Source organism: Natrix helvetica (genome assembly GCF_964273705.1).
Source record: "Natrix helvetica genome assembly, chromosome: 2".
NCBI classification, from domain to species: Eukaryota; Metazoa; Chordata; class Lepidosauria; order Squamata; family Natricidae; genus Natrix; species Natrix helvetica.
The window spans coordinates 202821872-202842849 of NC_138552.1; positions in this window are offsets into that span (position 1 = coordinate 202821872).

Sequence of the window (20978 nt, forward strand, 5' to 3'; positions counted from 1 at the left end):
AGAAAGCATGTGACTACGGTGGGAGACGAGGAAAGACCGGTGTGCTATGGTATGCAGAGGTGTACTTATAACAATTTTATAGACAAATTATACTATTTACAGTCGCGCGGGGGGGGGGGGCGAAATGGTTTCTTCTTCCTAGGGGGGGCATGACAGAAAATAATTGAGAAGCACTGCCTTAAAGTAACAACCCAGGAAATGTTTGCAAGAAAAGTTTCATCCTTGCATTTCTAAATGATTTTACTTGTCCATTTCTTTCCTGAAGCATGTGAATCCAGACTCCATTTCTCATCTGTGATATCCCCATAATGTTTATCTGTTTATCTGCTTAGTAACTAATGGTTTTATTTTTTCAAACTCTGCCTGCAAGCTATCTACCCCCCCACGCCCCTCCCTTACCTCTAATCCTCCAACAATGCCTTTTCTGTGGGGGGAGGGAACCTTGTTCTCATGTTTTTCAGCCCTAGAAGATTGTACTCTTCAGGTGAGTATAGTTTTTTTTTCCTTTTAGGGGGAGGAGGAGAGTGTTGCCTTCTGTGTGCATGTATGAAATGAAGGAAATTCCTACTAAAGGTTTGCCTTCAACCTGAGTAAAAAACCCTCTGCACATTTTTCTGACCAACCTACTCTATTAGTCCTAAAGTAAAAACCTGGCTTCCAGAAGACAGTTTTGATTTAGATTTTGTCAACAAATTTGCTGATTTTCTGGCCACCATCAGATGAATCAAGGGCCCCACCCAGATGCAAACGATGTGTTAATGAAAGTCTCCATACATCTTGGTCTTTAAAACTATGCCAGAAATTGCTGGGAGATCAAGATAGGGTTTGGATCTTTAAAAATATGCCAGCGTGTGCTGGGAGCGCCAACCTAGAACCCTGGCTGAATGCAAACAATGTGTGGACAAACATCTCTGTACATTGTTTCTAAACATCTTGATATTTAAAAATGCCAGCGCGTGCTGGGATATCAAGATAGAATTTGGATCTTTAAAAATTAGCCAGCGTCCGCTGGCAGGTCCAAATTAGAAACGAACACCCCAGGGCAGAGACAGGCATTAACAACCTAGTGCGTGATCATTTCCAGACCTGGAGGGAAGTTGAGATCCTTTAATAATAAAAAATGGAGCTCATTGGCTTATGTACAGCTCCCTGAAGTAATTGTAATAACTGCTTTGCATGAAGAAAGAATGAAATGGGATTTTTGTATGTGAAATTAATGATTGCTGTGCAAATGGGAGTAGGTTGATGGTAAATGTTGGTATGAATGTAGTTTGATTCTCTTTCATATACAGAAGCAGGAAGTTGCAAGGTTGTTTAATGGTATGTGTGTGTATGCATGTGTGTTATCATTTCCAAACCTGAAGGGAGGGTGAGATCCTCTAATAAAATCCTCTAAGAAAATGAAGCTTGGTGGCTTGAAAAAAAAAAAAGCTTCCTGAAATACCTATGATTGTTTGGCATGAGCAAGCATGAAGGTCTGATTGCAGTATGAATGTGAGTATATGTCCCCCATGCCCCAGGGAGTGATAAGTGAATGGATCCAGAGATCCACGTGATTGCCTGTGTGAATTCCCCCCTCCCCCACTCTTCCTTCTGGGTCATTCTTTGGAGGGAAGCAGGAAAAGCGGGGAGAATGAATGTCTGCTCATTTTTACCATGAGTGTGTGTATGAAACGCCCCAGTGATACCTGTGAATGCCTCTGGGCATTCCCCCCCTCCTTCTTTCCCTCCTTCCTTTTGGGTCAGTAAAGGAGGCTAAAATTTTTCTCCTCACTTTAACCACTTTTTTTTCCTCTCTCTTCTGAGAAATTTGGAGTAAATGGGTGATCTGCTCCCGCTTACCTTTCACTATTGTGATCTTTTATCTGCATATAAAAATTATGCAGTTACATTTCTTTGCTCTGAATACAATTTTGATTTTTTTTCTTCTGGAAATTTTTGAGGTTTAAAATGCTTAATTAAACCTATAAAAAGAAATGATTTTGAGATATTTTGCTTACATTTGTAAATGTTTTAACATACTTAATGAGAATTTGCTTCCATCTGAATGGAATTTGATATTTTGGAGTGTTGACTCAAAGTACCTTTTTTTTAAATTGCAATTTTTTTAAAAAAAAAAGCTGTTCTTCTTACCTCCTTCTTTTACACCTGTGCATTTTTAAATGTTTATGAGTCAAGGTGCTCTACCCTATGATATTTTATTTGTTTGTTTGTTTGCAACACAAGTTGTTGTCCCTCTTGGAAATTTACTCATCTTACTGCAAAAGTGTTTCAATCATACAGGCAGTGGGAATGTCATGTTCCATGAAATTTACATCGTCTGCCTCCTGAAATAATGTTTGGATTTCCACACTTGGACAGAATGGGTGAGATTCCACAACATGAGACTAAAGATATGCCTGTAAAGAACTGTATTCTTGGCCTCTCCTTTTTTTTTTACCTCAGAAACAAAGGACTGCTAGCTCAAACCATAACTCTCGAATTTGCTGCTGGTGATTGCGTGCTGATAAAACCTGACATGAGGAAAAAAAAACTTAGCCAAGCCTGGGACAGACTGCCAAGACTGACTGACCACTCTTACCAGCAAGCCAAGCCTAGTACCATCTAGCAGACATGAAAAAGGACTCTGAGATGAAGTAAAGACCAAAAGACTGTTCAATTCCCAAAAGATAGCTGTAAAACTATGGGGGAGGGTGAAAATTGTTTGAAAAAAGTTTTGTTTCTTTGCCTCCTTCACAGAAATTGTAAGGTCTTCTTTCCTGTCTCATTTATATTGTAATCAGTTTAATGTATTCATGTAAGAATTGTATTTGAGAATGGCTAGCACAGCAAGTTCTGAACACCTTAGATTTCTGGCTGGTGGGAGGGAAATTTTGTCCAAAATGTCTGTATTTTCTGTATTGTAGAAGCAGCTACACACACACACACACACACACACACACACACAAAAGAGAGAGAGAGGGAGAGAGAGAGGGGCTCCATTCAGAATTAGATTGAAACTATCTCCTTGACCCAACTCCACAAAGCTTTTCCTAGGTTGATTTTTGCCTTTGCACAAAAGCCTAAACAGTGATATCTCCCTTTTAATCCCATGGGGGGAAGGGAAGTTCCCCTCAGGCAATCCCCCCACTTGAAGAGCTAGCAGAGAGGATCTCCAAAAAAAACCCAAGCTCTCACACGATGATGAAGAAAAAAAACCACACTGCCCAGTAAAGCAGGATATGTTGCACTGGTGGTCTCAGGAGGAGGAATCCCAGGGCTCATTGTGTGTAGTTTTAAAAATACTAAATAGTCTGGATTGCACACTAGCTAATCTCAATTTGGCCTCACTAAAATAAGAGCTAGGGCAGATTAAAGAACCATCCCCTGAAAATGGGTAGCCTGTACTTCTTTAAAAGGCAGAACCATGGCTGTGAAGGATTTTTGGGATTTGTGGTTGCTTGTACCCTGTCTGGAAGCTCACAGAAAGTGATATCAACCATCTGAAAATAATTGGCATGGTAAATTGGATATTGTAAATTTCTTTCCAGAAATTGTGCCCTGGTTGCTAAGACCTTCATGGTTGAAAGCTCTCTGGGAGCCAACTGAAGGGATCCTTTTGCTGTCTCTTTCAATGCCTTTCCATCAGAAAAATTAAGTTTCCCTGATCTGACCAATTTTATCTTTTGTCAAAAACATGTGCGTTCCACTCACATGTTTTGAAAAAAAAAAGAGGAGGGATTGTAGGAAGTTATCACCTAGCCCTCTCCCAGAAAAATGAAATATCCTAGGAAATATTGATAAGGCAGAATATTATATTTTCCTGGATGTGAAAAAGGGAGAAACACATTTTAAACAAAGTAAATTCCTACAGCTTCCAGCCCATCCCCACTTTGTCAATGGGCCATTAAGAAGACCAAGCTAGTCCACTTTACATAATAAAGAGTTCTCTTCAACTCCAGAGTGATGGGATAAGGCAGGATAATATAAGCCTTCATTCAACTGACCACATGGCATCTGAACTCAATCAAACCTGAATTCAAAACAGCCTAGAGGGTTGCCCCTGCATGGGCCCATGTGAGCCTGACAACCAATCAGAATACATTTCTTACACAGGAACAGGAAACAGATAGGTGGGGCAGAACAGATTATAAAAATCCCTGCAAGCCCTTCTTCAGCCCTTCTCTTCCCTTCTCTTCTTCTCCACCAACATTGAAGCATGTGATCACCTTTTCTGTTCAGGGTTCAAGCCATGTGGTCCTGTCCACCATTAAACCATCTTTCCAAGCAGCCTCCATGTCTCCAGTGTCTTTTTCCCCACTTGGAGCCGAACCCAGAAGGACATTTCTCCCAACAGCCCATTACAATGATAAATGATCTGTACATTTTTATATGAATTAGAATGTCTGTGGTATTTTGGTTCATCACGGTATTAGATTTTAAAATTTAAAAACTATGTTTAAACAAAACATTGTGTTATAATTATTTTATAAGTAGAATGATTAGTAACATAGACTAGTGAAATCCTGAAAGCACAGGACATTGAAATCTCACTAAATGCCATAAGCTTGGTGAGTATAATTTACTGCTTAAGTGGAATTGATTTAATGTGTACTCAAGTACACTTAATTTTCTATGGACTGAACACACAGTTAGTAATTACCTTGCATTATTGTAAAGCACTTGCTGGGATTTATAAGTGAAGAGCCTGTAATCATTTTGTGTGGGTTTTTTTTTAACACAATAGTAGTTCTGATGATAAATAATATTGCATTGTTATATATTTCATTGCACAGACCTAATATCAGCTTAAGAAGAATATACATGTCAATAGAAATCTAGAACCATAAAAAGAGAACTTTGTTGACAAAAGTCAGCTTTATTCAAATACCACCCATTTCTGTCTGGCATGTTACAATTAAATTATGTCATTCTTTTGAGATTCACAATCCTAGGAAAATTGTCTTTGAGCAAGGAGAAATAGTTTCAGAATAATTCCAGTTGAAATAACAGAAATGTAAATAGCTGTTGTAAAGAACTTTCAGTAAGAGATTTGATGCATGTTTACATCATTAATTAGATATTTAGAGTAGAAGAGGGGGTGAGAAGAGGGAGAAATCAGATATAATTTGACCACAGTATCTCCTTCATTGATACTTCAGATAAGGATAAAGGCAATTTGGTGTTATGCATTAGTTGGTAATAATGTTTCGAAAAAAGTTTGGAGAGTGCTATTTGAAAGATCAAGCTGAAATTTAATTTACTGATAGTTAAGAACCTTATTTTATTAAATTGATTTTAAGATCTTTATTCATAAGATGTTTTATTTATTTACATTAATGTCCATTATATTTATTTACAATATTGTGTCCATAGACTTACCCAATAAAAAGAACTCTAGGCAGAAAGGCTAAATTATTTTAAGCACCAGATTACATTGACTGGATTTTTAATTGGTTCGTCTTCTTTTTGATTTTTTTAAATTTATTGATTCATTTTTAATTTTGCAAAATAATACCAAGTCATTTCTCGTCATGGCAGAGACAAGTAGTTGCAGTACAGTATTCAATATTGTAGCTCACGATGTATGAAAATGTAAAAAACATTGTACTCCAGACATATAAGCAAAGTTATGATAAAGGCCTTTATGCTTCCTTACTTATGAAAACAATAAATTCCTTTTAAAAAATCAGTATTCCTTTTTGTGAGCTATTCTGAATAAATATTATTGAAAAAATAATTTCATGAGACATTCTTCATTGTATTCATTCACCAGAATAAAGGTAAAAGTTCCCCTCACATATATGTGCTAGTTGTTCCTGATTCTAGGGGGCGGTACTCATCTCCGTTTCAAAGCCAAGAGCCAGCGTTGTCCAAAGACGTCTCCATAGTCATGTGGCCAGCATGACTAGACATCAAAGGCGCATGGCACACTGTTACCTTCCCACCAAAAGTAGTTCCTATTTTTCTACTTGCATTTTTGCGTGCTTTCAAACTGCTAGGTTGGCAGAAGCTGGGACAAGTAATGGGAGCTCACTCCATTACGGGGCACTAGGGATTTGAACTGCTGAACTGCCAACCTTCTGATCAACAAGCTCAGTGTCTTAGTCACTGAGCCACCACATCCCATTATTCACCAGAATAGACAGCCCCCAAAAGAAAACTTAGAATGTTAGTATCAGGGTCTCAAGTCAAGAAAGAGAGAGTGAATAGGCAGATAGATCTGAAATCTGATTTTCTGAGATATCAACACTTTTTCATAGACGTATATAGGAGGAGGAGGAGGAAGAAGAGGAGGAGGGGGAGGAGGAGGAGGAGGAGGAGGAGGAGGAGGAGGAGGAGGAGGAGGAGGAGGAGGAGGATATAAATTGGAATCTTACTATGACTTACCTAGCAGCAAATTCCACTGAAATTCAGTGCTTACTCCATCAAGAGTGATTACAACTCCAGGCTTTCTTGAAAGGAGCAAACTTGTTTCCCAAAGACCAAGGTATGCAACAGGTTTTTTTTGTATGCCCACCACACATTTTCAATATAGCCACTGGCTTAAATATATTGTTGCTTACGGATGAAGGACTTACAAAAGGCTCATTGTAGTAAAATGAAACTGGATTCTGTTTAAAACCTTTAGCCTTCTTGGAAATCATTTTTATTAGGTCACAGCAGTTCTATCTACTTGTGTTCCTGAGTCGAATGAAGATTGCTGAATAATTTAATGTATGGAGAACACCTCCAAATGATGTCTCTGAGGAAGTTTAATACAATTTCTTTTTCTCGGGAAACCTTATGATCTCATGATAACTGTGGAGATTAGAGTCTGTTTCTGTGCTGCCAATATAACTTCTCAGATAAATAGTAAAAGCCTGTGTGAGCCAAAGTAAAATATAATCAGAATAAGCTTTTACCCTTGATTACAATTTAAAAGCTTGGGGAAAGAGTTACATTAGAATAAACATGAGATTGACAGATTTGTCCAAATATGAATCTATATTTATTCAAGATGCAAAGGGGAACATGTCCAATGAGTTATACCAAGATAGAAAACTGCCTGCAGTGAAATTTATTTTTCATATGATAATTTTAATGCCTTTCAGAAATAGCTGCCTCTTTTTCTTAAACCAAAACATTTATGGTCGAGTGTCCATCATAAAAAAAATTCTGCTCTGAAGATTCGCCATGAACATATATTTTGTCTAGATCATCTCATTATCAGTACCAAGGATGTAAAGAACACAATTTTTTTGCTGGATTGATCAATTTGAAGAGGGTGGAACTGAATTCATTTTTCATTGATAAGTAAATGTGAATTTTATCTGTATTACCTAAATGCCTGTGCAGGCTTTCAGCATGGAAATTTCATTCCCCAGCTCATTCCCTGTTGAGCTGCATTCAATGTAATTTATTTGCTTCTAGTTTGGGCTTTAATCCTAAACTTTTATTAAATTATACTAACTGATTTTGCTTCTCTCTGCCACAGTACACTGAATATTCAGAGACATTGAGCATGCAAGTATGGCATGTGAGATTTGAGAACATTTCAGGCCTTTCATAGCCTGAAATTTAAACTGGAAAATTATGCAAAGATTAAGTTATTTTTCAAACAACTTAATTAAAAGTTTTTTTTAAAAAAATGATCTTGGAATATTATCAAAGCCATAATTCCACTTTGACTTGTAGGTTTGGTCTCAGAACTCTTAAACTACATGTTTTTAATTAGGAAATAAATCAGATGTTCAGAGTTTTGCTAGATATAATCCCTAGTGAATGAGTGAGTGAGTTAAAACATAAATTGCTGTTCATTATCCAGGAGCTTACAGTCATTTTTAAAATCAAAATATCAGAGTATTGTGAATAAGAATGTAAACTGGGGAAAACGAATGGTTTAAGAAGCTCTTCTACTCTCCATCCTTACCACTTATATTGGCCAATCTCTCAAAATAGTTTGAAGCTGATGCATGATATTCTCTTCTCTTGACAATGCAATATTAAAACCAAGATAGAAAGTAATATTGTGATGTTCTTTTCCTGATCTACTTGGGCATCTTCCTGAATATCTCACTCCAGCTGTATTGCAATATATATGGAAGGTGCCAGTTTAGCCTTTACTAGAATAAAAGTTTGATTTGGCAGGTTGCTGTGAGATTATGGCAGTAACTAGAAACAGCAAAGTTATTTCTACTCTGTATAAGTACAAGTAGCCAGAACAGAAATCACAAATGCAAGTACATGGTTGGAGAACCTGCAATCCAGTTTCATTTATGTAGGAGGAACAATTAAAGAAAACTGCTTATTAATGTCTGTATATATTCAGTTTAAAGATGGGAGAAAACAAAAATCTTTCAGACTAACTGGCCCCCACTACCGTTTCCACTTCATGAAAAATAAAGAAAACCATGATATTAAATGCTGTTTTTGTATAATTTTAATTTTATATAATTTATTAAAATAATAGACCTGAGTATTTAAACTTTCATTAATTATACAGTGCCTTTGGCTTTTGTGGCTATGTTAATTTCTCAAACTAAGAAATTAAGTGTAGGTATATTAATATTTTTAAAAATTAAATACATTCCCTAAATTTTCTCTCTTTTCACTTGATTTATTACATAAAGGAAACAAAAGAGAAGTCTGTTTATACTATTACTGCTTTATTGCTTTATTTATTTATTGTCATTATTGTTAATAATTGTGCATGATCAAAGGATATGGTTTAGTTAAAATATACTTTCAGATATAATTATTCATAATTTATCTAGTTAATTTTCTAATGGATACAATTGGACCTTTAAATTTCTTTGCTGATAACCTAGACTCAATTTCATCTCATATGTACTTATTTTAGCATACTACTGAGTTTTTCTTTTCTTTCTTTTTCTTCCCTTTTATGGGTAACTGTTCTGACCCCCTCCTCTTGTATACCAAGACACTCTGACACAAAGTCTCTTCAAAGATGTTTATTGACATACAGGTTCCACCTTGGCAGCAATCCAGCCTGCCAAGGTCAAGATAGCACTCTGGGCAGCAATCCAGCTACAGCGACACCCCTTGGCAGCAATCCAGCTACCAAGCTCCAGATAATCACCTTAGCAGCCAAGGTCCAGGGAACAGATTGACAGTAATCCAGGTAAAACCTTTAGCAGCAATCCAGCCTGCCAAAGTACGACACAGATCTGAGCTTCTCCAACTCCAATGATCAGTTGATTCCTGCAAAGGGTGTGTCCACAAGCAGTCCCTTTATAGTCTGGAGAGGAGTCTAATGATCAGCAGCTGAGAGCCATTACCTCCGGTAATTGCTCAATTGCTCCTTACGCCGGGTAGCACGTCGGTAACGAGCATCTAATAGCTCACTGCTGTCTGACTCACTGTCCTGTGACTCCTCCCCACTGCTCCAAGGCATGACATCAGGAGCCCCCTTCCTTTGGCTTTCACCACTGCTCCATGCCTCAGGCGCCCCCTGGTGGCCAACCAGCCTCTCTGTGCCCTGCTCAGCGTCGGAACCCTGTCCAGGGTCCCCCACCTCCTCTTGAGCCGACTCAGAGGACACCTCGCTGTCAGAGTCTGGTGGCAGCGGCACCGGCACCGGCTGGGCCACAACAGATAACATTACTCTTTTTATTATTATTTTTATTTTTTTTACCTAACCACTGCATATAGTAAAATGTTCCTTCTTCTTTATTATGGCGTTCCCAACATTTGTTCTTTTATGATTTGTCTATCTTGGTAATTATTGATGTAGTTATATACCATCTGTAAAACATTTGAAACAAATGTTTCCTCACATTATGGCTTGCAGTGAGTTTGACTGAGTTTCTTTCACAATTATTTCCATTGTTCTACTGTAATTGCTTCTTTGAATTTTCCATCCACTTTATCATGCAATTTTTAATTTGTTCCATCTCCATGTCATATTGCAAAAACAAATTATATATAGATCCTAATAGATGATCTTGATTTTGTAAGTGTTTCAAATTCTGTCACTTTCCTCAAGGTCCCACTTTTCAAATTCTTCCAGCAATTTGTAAGTACATCAATACATCAAGCATGATAAGTTTCTACTGAGCAATTCCTGCTGAAATTTTAATCTGTTTTTGGAATCAAGATACACCATACTGGCATAGGTGATTAAATATTTCTTTCTATAATTGTCTCTGGAGTAAAAGGCATTTGACAATGAAGCTAATAGTGAGAAGTTGTTTTTAGTACATTCCATATTTTTATCCAAACCTTGTCTTAAAATGTGCCCTTATACATATTAAATACTGCTTTCGGATGCCCCTTTCCACTTTGGTTTTGAATGTATTTATTATGAACTCAGAATTTCATTGTTACTGAATGTAATTAATCTTCATTTACTTTTTGCAAAATCTGTCTTATGGGATTCTGTATTTCTGCAAATATGAGGCTATATCCAAATATGCTGCTATTTGTAATGAAGTAAACATATTGGCTTCTATCGGCTCTCATTGCTAAATTCACTATTAGAAGAACTTATGCTAATATAATACATTATGCTAAATATAAACCCAGATAAACCCTGGTAGCAGTTCCTGATTAGGGTTATGTAATTTGTAGAATTAAGCCGAAAATTTTGATCATGTACATATAGTAGAGGCAAAGCAATAATATCTTCCTTCCTTATATTTGCAGTATTTGTCCATTAAATTGGTTTTCAGATAGTACATTGTATTTTGGATGACATCTATTTCATTTCATGATATGAGAATAAACATCTATTACAGATCCTTCAAATATTAAGTTTATAATACATCGTACCCTATTTTGCTTCCACAGAAATGCGATTCTTAACCAAGCTTTCTCACAAAAATGGCATCTTATGAGTTGTGCTATGACTGCCAGTTTATCTTTAACTCCTCTTTTTTTTTGCAGTTGTCCAGTCCCTTTTTATTTATTTATTTTTTATTGTAAAGTTTTTATTGGTTTTTACAAATGTTTTGAGGAAAAAGGTAAATAGGTATAGAAAATTTTGACAGCTACATCATGCGGAAGGTAGAAATCCCCCCAAATCTCACAACTTTTACAAAAAAGAAAACATCAAAATTTGAATAAACATTGGCAGCTTTTTATTTTTACATTCAATCATCAATATATTCAATCATCTTTTGTATCACTTCCAAGAATTACATTATAACAACAATTGCAATAATGTTTCAACTCATTTTTGTGACCTGAGTCTTCTGAGTGTTGCATCCTCCCTCCTGTCTGCTGGCAGAGCCGCAGCCCCTCCCTCCTTCATATCTTGTGTACTGTCCCCTGTTTCGTCTAGGAGAGCACTATGTTTCTTAATAAAGGCCTCCGCCTCCACAACTGTGTTGATTCTAATTCTGCTGCCCTCCCAGAAAATCAGCATTCCTTCTGGCAATAACCATCTGAACCAGATTCCATTATTATATAATTTTTTTGCTAAAGAGGAATATTTCTTCCTCTTATCTCTTACTTTCTTTGGAATCTGTTTAAGAATGATTATTTCTTTGTCTTTATATTTTAGTGGTCCCACCCTTTGAGCTCCTAAGACCTCATCTCTTGTAGTCTTTCTAAGAAATTTAACATGTATTTCCCTTGGCACGTTGTGTGTTCTAGCGTATGCTGAGTTAATCCTATAGATCAAATCAATATCCCACCATAGCTGTTGTTTATCTCTTTTAATATATTCTGCTAAGATTGTGGTCATGATCTCCTTGAAATCTTCATTCTCTGTTTCTGGCAAGTTTTGAAATGTAAGAAAAAAAGACATTCTCTCAAATTCCACCTTTATCATATGATTTTCAAATTCTACATTCCCCTTCTGGATTGTCTTAACCTCTTCCCTCAGCCCAGTCACGCCCTCCTCCAGCACACCTATTCTCTGTTTATTTTGTGTTGTTTGTTGTTGCGTTTCTCTGAGCTCATCAGTTAAATCTGCCAGTTGTTTTTTTCAGTTCGTCCTGTCCCTTTATAATAGTTTGAAACATTTGCTCAATGGATAATTCCTTTAAGCTCTCTTCAGTCGCTTTAGGTTGTAAAAATGAAGCCAGTGGTGTCTTTTGGATGACCGGGCTGGACATAGAAGATGTTGGGGCCGAAGACGGCTTGCCAGGCGGTAATTTTTTAGGAGCCATATTAAGTTCAGAGATAGCTATAAGTCTGCACAAAGAAATGGCATCTGTGGAAAGACACAACCGGGAGAAGTCATAAGGCAAGCAAGTCCAGAGGAGAGCGTTGGTCTCTATACAGCTCCAAGCCAGGTGATATAAATCAAGTGTTCTAAATCCAAGGGAGATATGTGCAAGGAGAGGCTCCTGGAGATCTCTAGGGTGTGATATAATACAAAGCCATAAATTATTTCAAAAGGGAAACTTCATTCATAAGTGCAAGAAGAAGGAAGAAGTTGGCCATCTTGGCTCCGCCTTCACAGGAGATCAGAAAGCAACGTCCAAAGTTTCCATAAAATAGTTTAAAAGAATCAACTCAGCAGTCCTCCTTTGCAGTTGTAGCAAGAAATCATCATCCCATTGCTTAAAGGAAGAGAAAGCAACTTTTAACTCTCTCTCTCTTTTCCGAGAGAGTGGGATTTTCCAATTGCCGCTTTTCCGAGGGGAGGTGAAACCCCCCCTCCAGTCTTAACACTTCAAAAGATTGAAAGCACAGTTTAAGAAAGGCTGCTGTTCATCGATTAAGTAGTTAAAAAGGAGATTGAGGGAAGCTTCCCACCTCACCACATTTCAGCTATAACGTCCAATTAGTTGTTTTCTCCCAGGCTCCACTAGGCGAAGGCGCGCTGCTGCACACCCCCCACGCTCCCTGGCTCCTGGGGCGAAGCTGGAGACCCCCCTGTGGCTGCCGCCGATCCAGGGGCCCCCAACAAGCTGCCCTATGGCAGGGAGCCCCTCCAAGGCTCCCTGTGCTCCCCCTAAGCTTAAAGGGAGCCCACCGAGAAGACGAGCAGCGGACGTGAACGTCCGTCGCCTTCAGGGACCGGAAGTCGTCTCCTTTAACTCCTCTTTTTTACAAAAGTACATTAATGCCTTTGAACGCATTATGCAAATACTTCACCTCCCATAAGAAATCCATAACGCTGGGGAAAGTGGAGGAAAGAAGCAAGAGGATAACCACTGGCAAGGTGAATGGAGTTGGTAACAATGAATGAACCCCTGAGAGACCCAGAAGACTAGAGACAATTCATCCTGGAGAAAGGATGGTCATTTCTACAATTCAGCATGCTTAGTTATGTCCCCAAGGGAGGGGGATAGGTACCCTTTGTCCATTTCTGTTGGGTTTGGCAGCATTTGATAATAGTTATTAAAATCAGAACTGTGTTATTCTGGAGGTCCAGAATCTGCAGCACATATAAACATCTCATAGCTATTTCCAAGTACTGCCAACTGTGAGGCCAGAAATAACTGCACTCAAATAGTCTGCGAAGCAAGCCATATCTTATCCATTCAAAATTGTATTTTGAGGAGTGGAAAAATACTACTTGAACACTGGATCATCTGGGAGTGACTTTAAGTTTTCTTAGATATAGTTTGGACATGGGACAAGAGCATTATCCCAAAAATGTTATCATAGGTTCATGTCAAGGGGAAGTGAAGTTAAATTTAGGATATGTGATTTATAAAAAGCCTGCCAAATTGTTAAATGGTTGCAAACACCAATTGAATTAGCAAGAATTGACATCTAAATGATACAAGAATTTTGGAATAAAGACCTAAGCATCTAGGATGTATTGGTCTATTACTCGGTAAATTGGTCTTACTTCATCTCTTCCTGTACAATTGTCTGGTAAGAAAAAAGATGTGGGAACTAGGCAAAAGGTACCATGTACAATACAGTACATTAATGATCTCCTTTCCAGCAGGATGTTCGAGCTAACAATTACAGTGGATCTTTCCAAATAAATAAAATGTTTTGTTCTAGAAGAAAAAAACCATGAGAACTGAATTTACTGAAAACCCCAAATAGTGGCTGTAACTAAAGTTCAGGCAGCTTGTATAATTATTAAATTCAGTGCCTGTGAATTATTATTTCAAAGATGGTTTGGATTTGGAAAATATCCTTATTTTGCAGAACAGTAACTTCCATCTCCTCCTGAAGAGTGTTGTTTGTTGCTATTCTTTCAAAAGTTCTCACTCCAAATAAAAACTAGCTTTCAAGCCTCTGTGTTTTGATTCCTGAAGAGGCTGCCTAATTAGGCTTCCCTGAGATAGATGGTATGGCAACTATTCTGCTGAAAAAGCAAGGGATTTGGAATCCCAGGAGACTATGATATCCCACATATAGATCTAGCTGTAAGTCCTACTTCCACTCTTCCTAGGTAGGTTGGGCAGAAGAGAGATGCAGTAGCTGTTTCACGTAGGTTGTACTACTAACTATCTCAAAAAGAAAAGGACATTTGAGAGACCTAAGTGATTTGTATGACTTAGACTTAAAATTAAGGTCAGGAGGAACTGAGGCGACATGATGAGCTTGTAATCTTTTGCAGCCCTTTGGCTATAACAACCGGGAATAATTTATAACTTGAAATGAACTTGAAGACCAGCAAGACCCAGTTATGATTAAGGACTACACAACAATTCTCAGAAGTCTCTAAGGATTACATATCAGACAGGGAATTTGTTTTTATGCACCTTCTGTCTTAGGTTTGCATTACATTCATCACATTACTATGGGAATGAACACGAAATATTGCAACAACTAATTTGACTCAATTCTTTTCCTTTGCCAAGAACATACTATCATCTCACGATGCTCAATAACATTTGTTCAGGTGCTCGAAGTAGATAATGTCTCCAGTTTTTAAAATCAAACTCGGATATATTTATATATTTGGGAACTGTGTTGCATTTAATTTGAATCCTGGCTACTATATGAACCAGTCTCTGCAGTTTTCTCAATACCATTTTAGAAGCAATTTGCCATTGCCTTCCTCCTAGAGTTGAGAAGAAGTGACTGGCCCAAGGGCATCCAGTTGATTTCATGCCTAATGCAAGATTGGAACTCATGATTTCTCGAGTTTCTAGCCTGGTGCCTTAACCAAACTGACTGTCACAGTGTAAGTGCCTATGGATATTTTTTTTAAATAAAGCACTTGTGTTCTTTTCTACCTGGTCACATATTTTGGGGTCTGTATTTGTTTTGTTTTGGGCTATTACTCTTGTTTTTGGTCTTTTCCAGTCAATCTTGAGTCTTACATAGCTAAGTCCATACAATTTACTTTGCACCATTTTTGCAAGCAGTTTGCCATCGCCTTCTTCCTAGAGGTGAAAGCATTTGTTTGTACACATCTTTAAATGCAATGGATGTCAGTGGTCTTCATGCCATGTCCTCTCCCTGAGGCTGAGCAAACTTAGCAATATTCTAGAGAATTGGGGAATAGATTTACCAAGCTGATATTGCCAGATGTATCATGGCCAATTAAGCATTATTTAGACAGCATTCACTTTTCAACATAAAGCATGTTTTTGTTTGTTTTTAATCTGGGTAACACTGTATCTTTTTCATTCTCTATTTTCAATATAATTTAAAGGAAACAAAATGTTTTTAAAGCTTTATAGCATTTTCTCTACTGTTACACTAATTGCCCAAATGACATATTGGTGAAAATGCTTAGTTGAAATTTTATTTATATTTATTGTGGATTTCTTTCTCCAAGACATAATTATTCCAGTGAAGCTTTTATAAGCACTTTAATTTTACTGAGATCTAATGTAGATAAGTTTACAGGATTACCAATACAGAATTTCAAATGCTAAAGCTAAATAAAACTTCAGGAATCAGTATGTTTTGAACATGAGAAGAATGGTTTCTCACATAAACCATATTACACTACTAATTTCTTGGTTAGAAATTTAATTAAGGGGGAAAAGAAGCTACCATAAATTAATGAGAGAGAGAAGATTAGAAAAGCAATCACATCCTCATTGGCAGGGGAAAATACCATTAAATTTAATGGGACTTTTATCATTTGAATTAAATAGATATGGATAGGACTATTCTGGTGTGGTTCACATATAGTATTCAGTTTAGTCATGTTTTGGTGAAGTCACTGTTAATTAAGAATACCTATTTCCCCAAATATTAAACACATCAGGTTATTGCCCACTGAAATGAGAAAGAATCAGAGTCTTTATAATATCTATTCCATGTTCCAAAGCTTGAATTCAACATCTCTGCCTCCTACTTTTCTGAGATAATGGACACTTGGCCAATCTCTTGATGGCCTTGGAAGGCATCTGAAATATGTTTATATAATGGTTCTTTTCTTGTCAATTTGTCAGTGTGTCAATAACACACTGTTGTGCTAAATGCATTGGCTGCTAAGCTCAATATGGCTTGGTTCCAAATTGAGAGGAAGCTGAGTAGAAACTGCCCATTCTATATATGCAAATCAAGAAGTGATTCCCCATACTGTGCTCCTCAGAAAGTGGGAGTGGAGAAGTAAGGAAGCAGACATTTTCCTCATATTACACAACAGCCTGCCACTTGAGGTTCTCTCAATTCCAACTTTTCCAATTCTATTTTTCCATCATGCCTTTAGGATTTAATAGCTATCATTTTTTCTTCTCTTTTTTTAATTTAACTAATGATAAGGTTGCTATATTTAAGTTTTCAATTAATTGTGATTCTTAGTTTTAGAGTATTGTAAGCTACATTAAGCAGTGGTGGTATTCAAAATATTTTCCTACCAATTCTGTGGGCCTGACTTGGTGGGCATGGCTATGATTGGTGGGTGTGGCTTGGTGGGTGTGGCCGGGGAAGGATACTGTAAAATCTCCATTTCCTCCCAATCAGCTGGTGCTCAGGAGGCAGAGAATAGATGGGGATAGGGCCAGTCAGAGGTGGTATTTACCGGTTCTCCGAACTACTCAAAATTTCTGCCACTGTTTCTCCAGAACTGGTCAGAACCTGCTGAATACCATTTCTGGCCTGAAGTCTAATGATTTGGCAGGGCAGTGATGATAAAAGAAAAAATAAATAAGTCAAGATGTACACCCATAGTGGTTGAATTCACACAAAACAAAACAAAACAAAATCCATAGACAGAGGACTATGTTCATGTTGCACACCAGCAAAGACTTGGACTAAATCTGTCAGCCTCTGCTTTGCTGCTTGCTTTCGGCTGCCATTGAAATGGGAGGGGGGAGATAACATGGTATTTGGGAGGGGAAGCTTAAGCACAGGAGTGAATGAAGAAGGGAGTGGTTTTCTCACCATCTACTGCGCATGCTGCAGATAGTGGAATTGCCACCAAGGCCAACCGTCCGGCATACCAACCTGATGATGGGTTTTGAAGCTGCAGCCCACATGACACCTGTGGGGTGTGCGGATTGGACTGGGGGTTGGGGTTAGTAGAGGGAGGGAGTTGGGTCACATATTGATATCTATGATTACGTGCGCTTTTGCCTCAGATCTTGCTTTGCTAGCTGCTATCTACTCATAACCAGTAAAAGTACTCTTAATTCTGAAATATGGAGTTGAGTGGTTTCTTTCTTGGTTACTGATGGAGGCTGCCCTAACAAAATCCCAGAATTCCAATGAATCTATTGAAATGGAAAAAGTAGAGAAGATAAATAGAGACCCAAGGAGAGGAACATATCAAGACTGTGAGTTACAATGCTCATCATGACTGAAATGAACCAACTGATTACTAGAAGTGACTACAGCACTATTGAAAGAACTTTAAAAGTCAAAAATGGAAGAATTATAGAATTAAAGAAGGACTCAGTTAGGAACAGAAAGGTTTTGAGGATGGGAAGCACTTTTAATCTCTCTTACTGTAAGTGGCATTCTGCTGGTTACATCATGGATCATCCCTGGCTACCATGCTAGGTTGAAAAAGAAGAATTAGTGGCTGTATGAACTGTAATTTCAGTGTTTTCTATCTACCAAAAATAAAAGTAATAGTGGAGTCCCTTGATGCTTTCATCAAACCACCTTGCCTGGCTAGGTGGCTCAGTGGCTAAGATGCTGAGTTTGTCAATCCGAAAAGTGAGCAGTTCGGAGGTTCGGAGGTTGGACTAGATGACCTCCAAGGTCCCTTTCAACTCTGTTACTGTTAATCTAGTCCTCTTGCACTAAATTAGCAAGGAGGACTCTAGCATCAAGCTGTAGATTTTAAAATAAGCAAAACTGTGTTAAAAGAAAAATCTTAACTTTGAATCTAATCACAAGGATGATAAAATACAAAAAAGAAAAAGATTATCCAGTACATGACAGGCAGAGGAGCTGGATATAAAACAAATTTGGTTTACTTATAGATCACTCTCAACCAGTGGTGGGTTTCAAAAATTTTTAGAACCTCTTCTGTGGGAGTAGCTTGCCGGCCATGTGACTCGGTGGGAGTGGTTTGCCAGCCATGTCACTGGATAGGCGTGGCCAACTTGTAAAATGTGGTGAAACTTACTTAACAACGCTCTTGCTTAGCAACCAAAATGTTGGCTCAGAAACTCTGGCATTGAAGTATGCAAGTCTTAAAGCTGTCAAGTTACAAGACCCTTGCACCCATAACCTTTAAAAAAAACCAGGGGTGTTTAAACTTGACAGCTTTAAGACTTGTGGACTTCAACTCCCAGAATTCCTCCTCTTGCTCTTCATCTTGAGATGATGTGCGGACGGGCGGGGGGAGGGAGCTGGAACTGGTTCTAAATGGCCCTGTAGATTTGTGGAACCTCTTCTATAGAAGAGGTTATAACTTGCAGGAACCCACCCCTGCTCTCTACAGTGGTCAGTGGGCTACCAAAAACCCCAACTCCTTTTCTCCTTGGGCCAATTATTACATAGATTCATTAGAGGCAGAGGGACTTCATAGTGAAAAGGATAGTTAGTCCATTTTATTTATGTTTAAGCACCCTACCATTCCTTAAATTGAAGCCCTTTTGGAGTGATCTCTCAATATTTCCAAACATGTATTTGTGAAGCTCAGAGCCTTCCATTTTTCAAATCTTACTGTCACCTCAATGCCATCAGTATTTAAAATGTAAAACTGAAAGTGGCAACTGCAGATGGATGCAATAACATCAAATCAGCAGAGCCCTTGAGAGTAGTCGCCTCCAAAAAGCAACCTCAGAGAAGGATGGGAGGACAGATTGCTAATGTGTCTCTGGAAGCAGAAGTAACTGACACCTTTGGAGTCTTGCCAAGTTGTAAACAGGAGGATTTATTGAGGAGCTTAAGCAAACATTAACTGCAGTGCATGAAACAGCTGCCCCATTAATTGATTTGGTTTCCTTAACTCCTATGGATGGCTTCAAAAATAGAAACACTTTGAGTTCTATTCCAACACTTTTTAAAATTAGACCAAATAGACTCCTCTTCTAGATTCATATTTACCACCCCAAGATTAACCTAGTTTCACAAAACTTAGAAAATGTGATTTTCTGACTATTTGAGATAGAATTTTCCAAACCACGTGGTAAAAAATACAAGAGACAGAGTTATGGACTTGCAGATCTTGAGTTTCTCAAGATATGTCTGCAGAATCTAAACACCTACTTATCTAAGTATATCATAAACCAAGGGTGTCAAGCTTGCAGCCCGCTGGCCGAATGCATCATGAGCTGCCCCCCCTCCTTTTAGCAAAGGGGGGGAAGTCATATGTCACATAACAATGTGACAATGCGGGTTTGACATCCCTGTCATAGACAATCATCTTGAAAACAACCATTTCGGAGACAACTTATTTTTAAGTTTTTGATGGGTTGCATTTACCATTTTATCGTATTGTCATTGGCACCAGTGATCTTTATGTACTTACATACATTAAATGGTATCTTAGCAAGCAGCTAGTATGGCAAAATTGATTGCATCTCAGTCAATTATGGGTGATGCACCAGATGCCTCATACCAATTAATTTAAAACTAAGGCATTTAAACATGGAAACTCACTCAGTACCTGCTGTTCTCCTATGGAATATATTTATCAACAACCAAGTGTTATATTTTAAACCAATTTCTTATGCCTATCATACTTCCATTCCAAATGTTTTGGTCCAATGTGCTTCCTGTAACATTTTTGAGAGGAAATACCAAAAAAAACAAATTCTTTTGAAGCTTGACACTTCCACTATAGCTCATGTACATAGAAACTACAGTTCACATAACCGTTTTCTACAAATTTTACAGTGATGTTCATCTTCAGCTAATTATCCCTCTTTATCCAGAATACTCTGCCCAACAATAGTCAGTGATAGCTAATGATGTCATCAAGGTGCTTATTATGTTACCTACAATCCAGGATAGATCAATGTAATTCACCTAACCAAAGCTGTTAGAGACATTTTAGTGTTATTGTCATTCCTTTTTATATACCCTTTTATTTTACACTATTATATTTCTTACACTTCCACCAATAATATTAGATGTTCACCTGTAGATGTTACAGATAAAGGGATTTTACTATTTCACATTAGTTATTTTTATTCTTCTTGGATTATTAACCCATAGTTTAACCCAAATCATACAACTCTTTTTACTCACTTTTATCTTTATAATTTTATCTAACAATTTTAATGGTTTTGGTACTAAAATTACACCATGAGAACTAGTGAGTAATTTATTATAGTATAAAATTTTATTCTTGAATGTTATTTTATGCTGATCAATAACCAAAATTAAGATGTTACTATATTGTCAGATGTTTGCATGGATTTTTATAGTAATTGTTTCTTGCACTAGAGGTGGAAAAAGGGGAATTCAAAAATCCATTCCAATTCTTACATTCTGTGATTTTTATGGATGAAAAGGCATTATGAGATATACTCCATGGTATGTTCTTTAATTGCTCAATCCAATTATTTTAGAACTCACTGAATGACTCAATATCCAGTATTCAGATCCCAAATAAATTCTGAAATTACAAAGTTCTCCTAAACAAATTTCTCTGCCAAACAAACCTTTTCTGGTTTGTTATTTGTATGTTCCTTTTAATTATTAAGATGTAATCCAATGGAATTTCTAATTCCAGTGTAGCATCTTTTCCCATTTCATTCTTTTAACCTGTCATT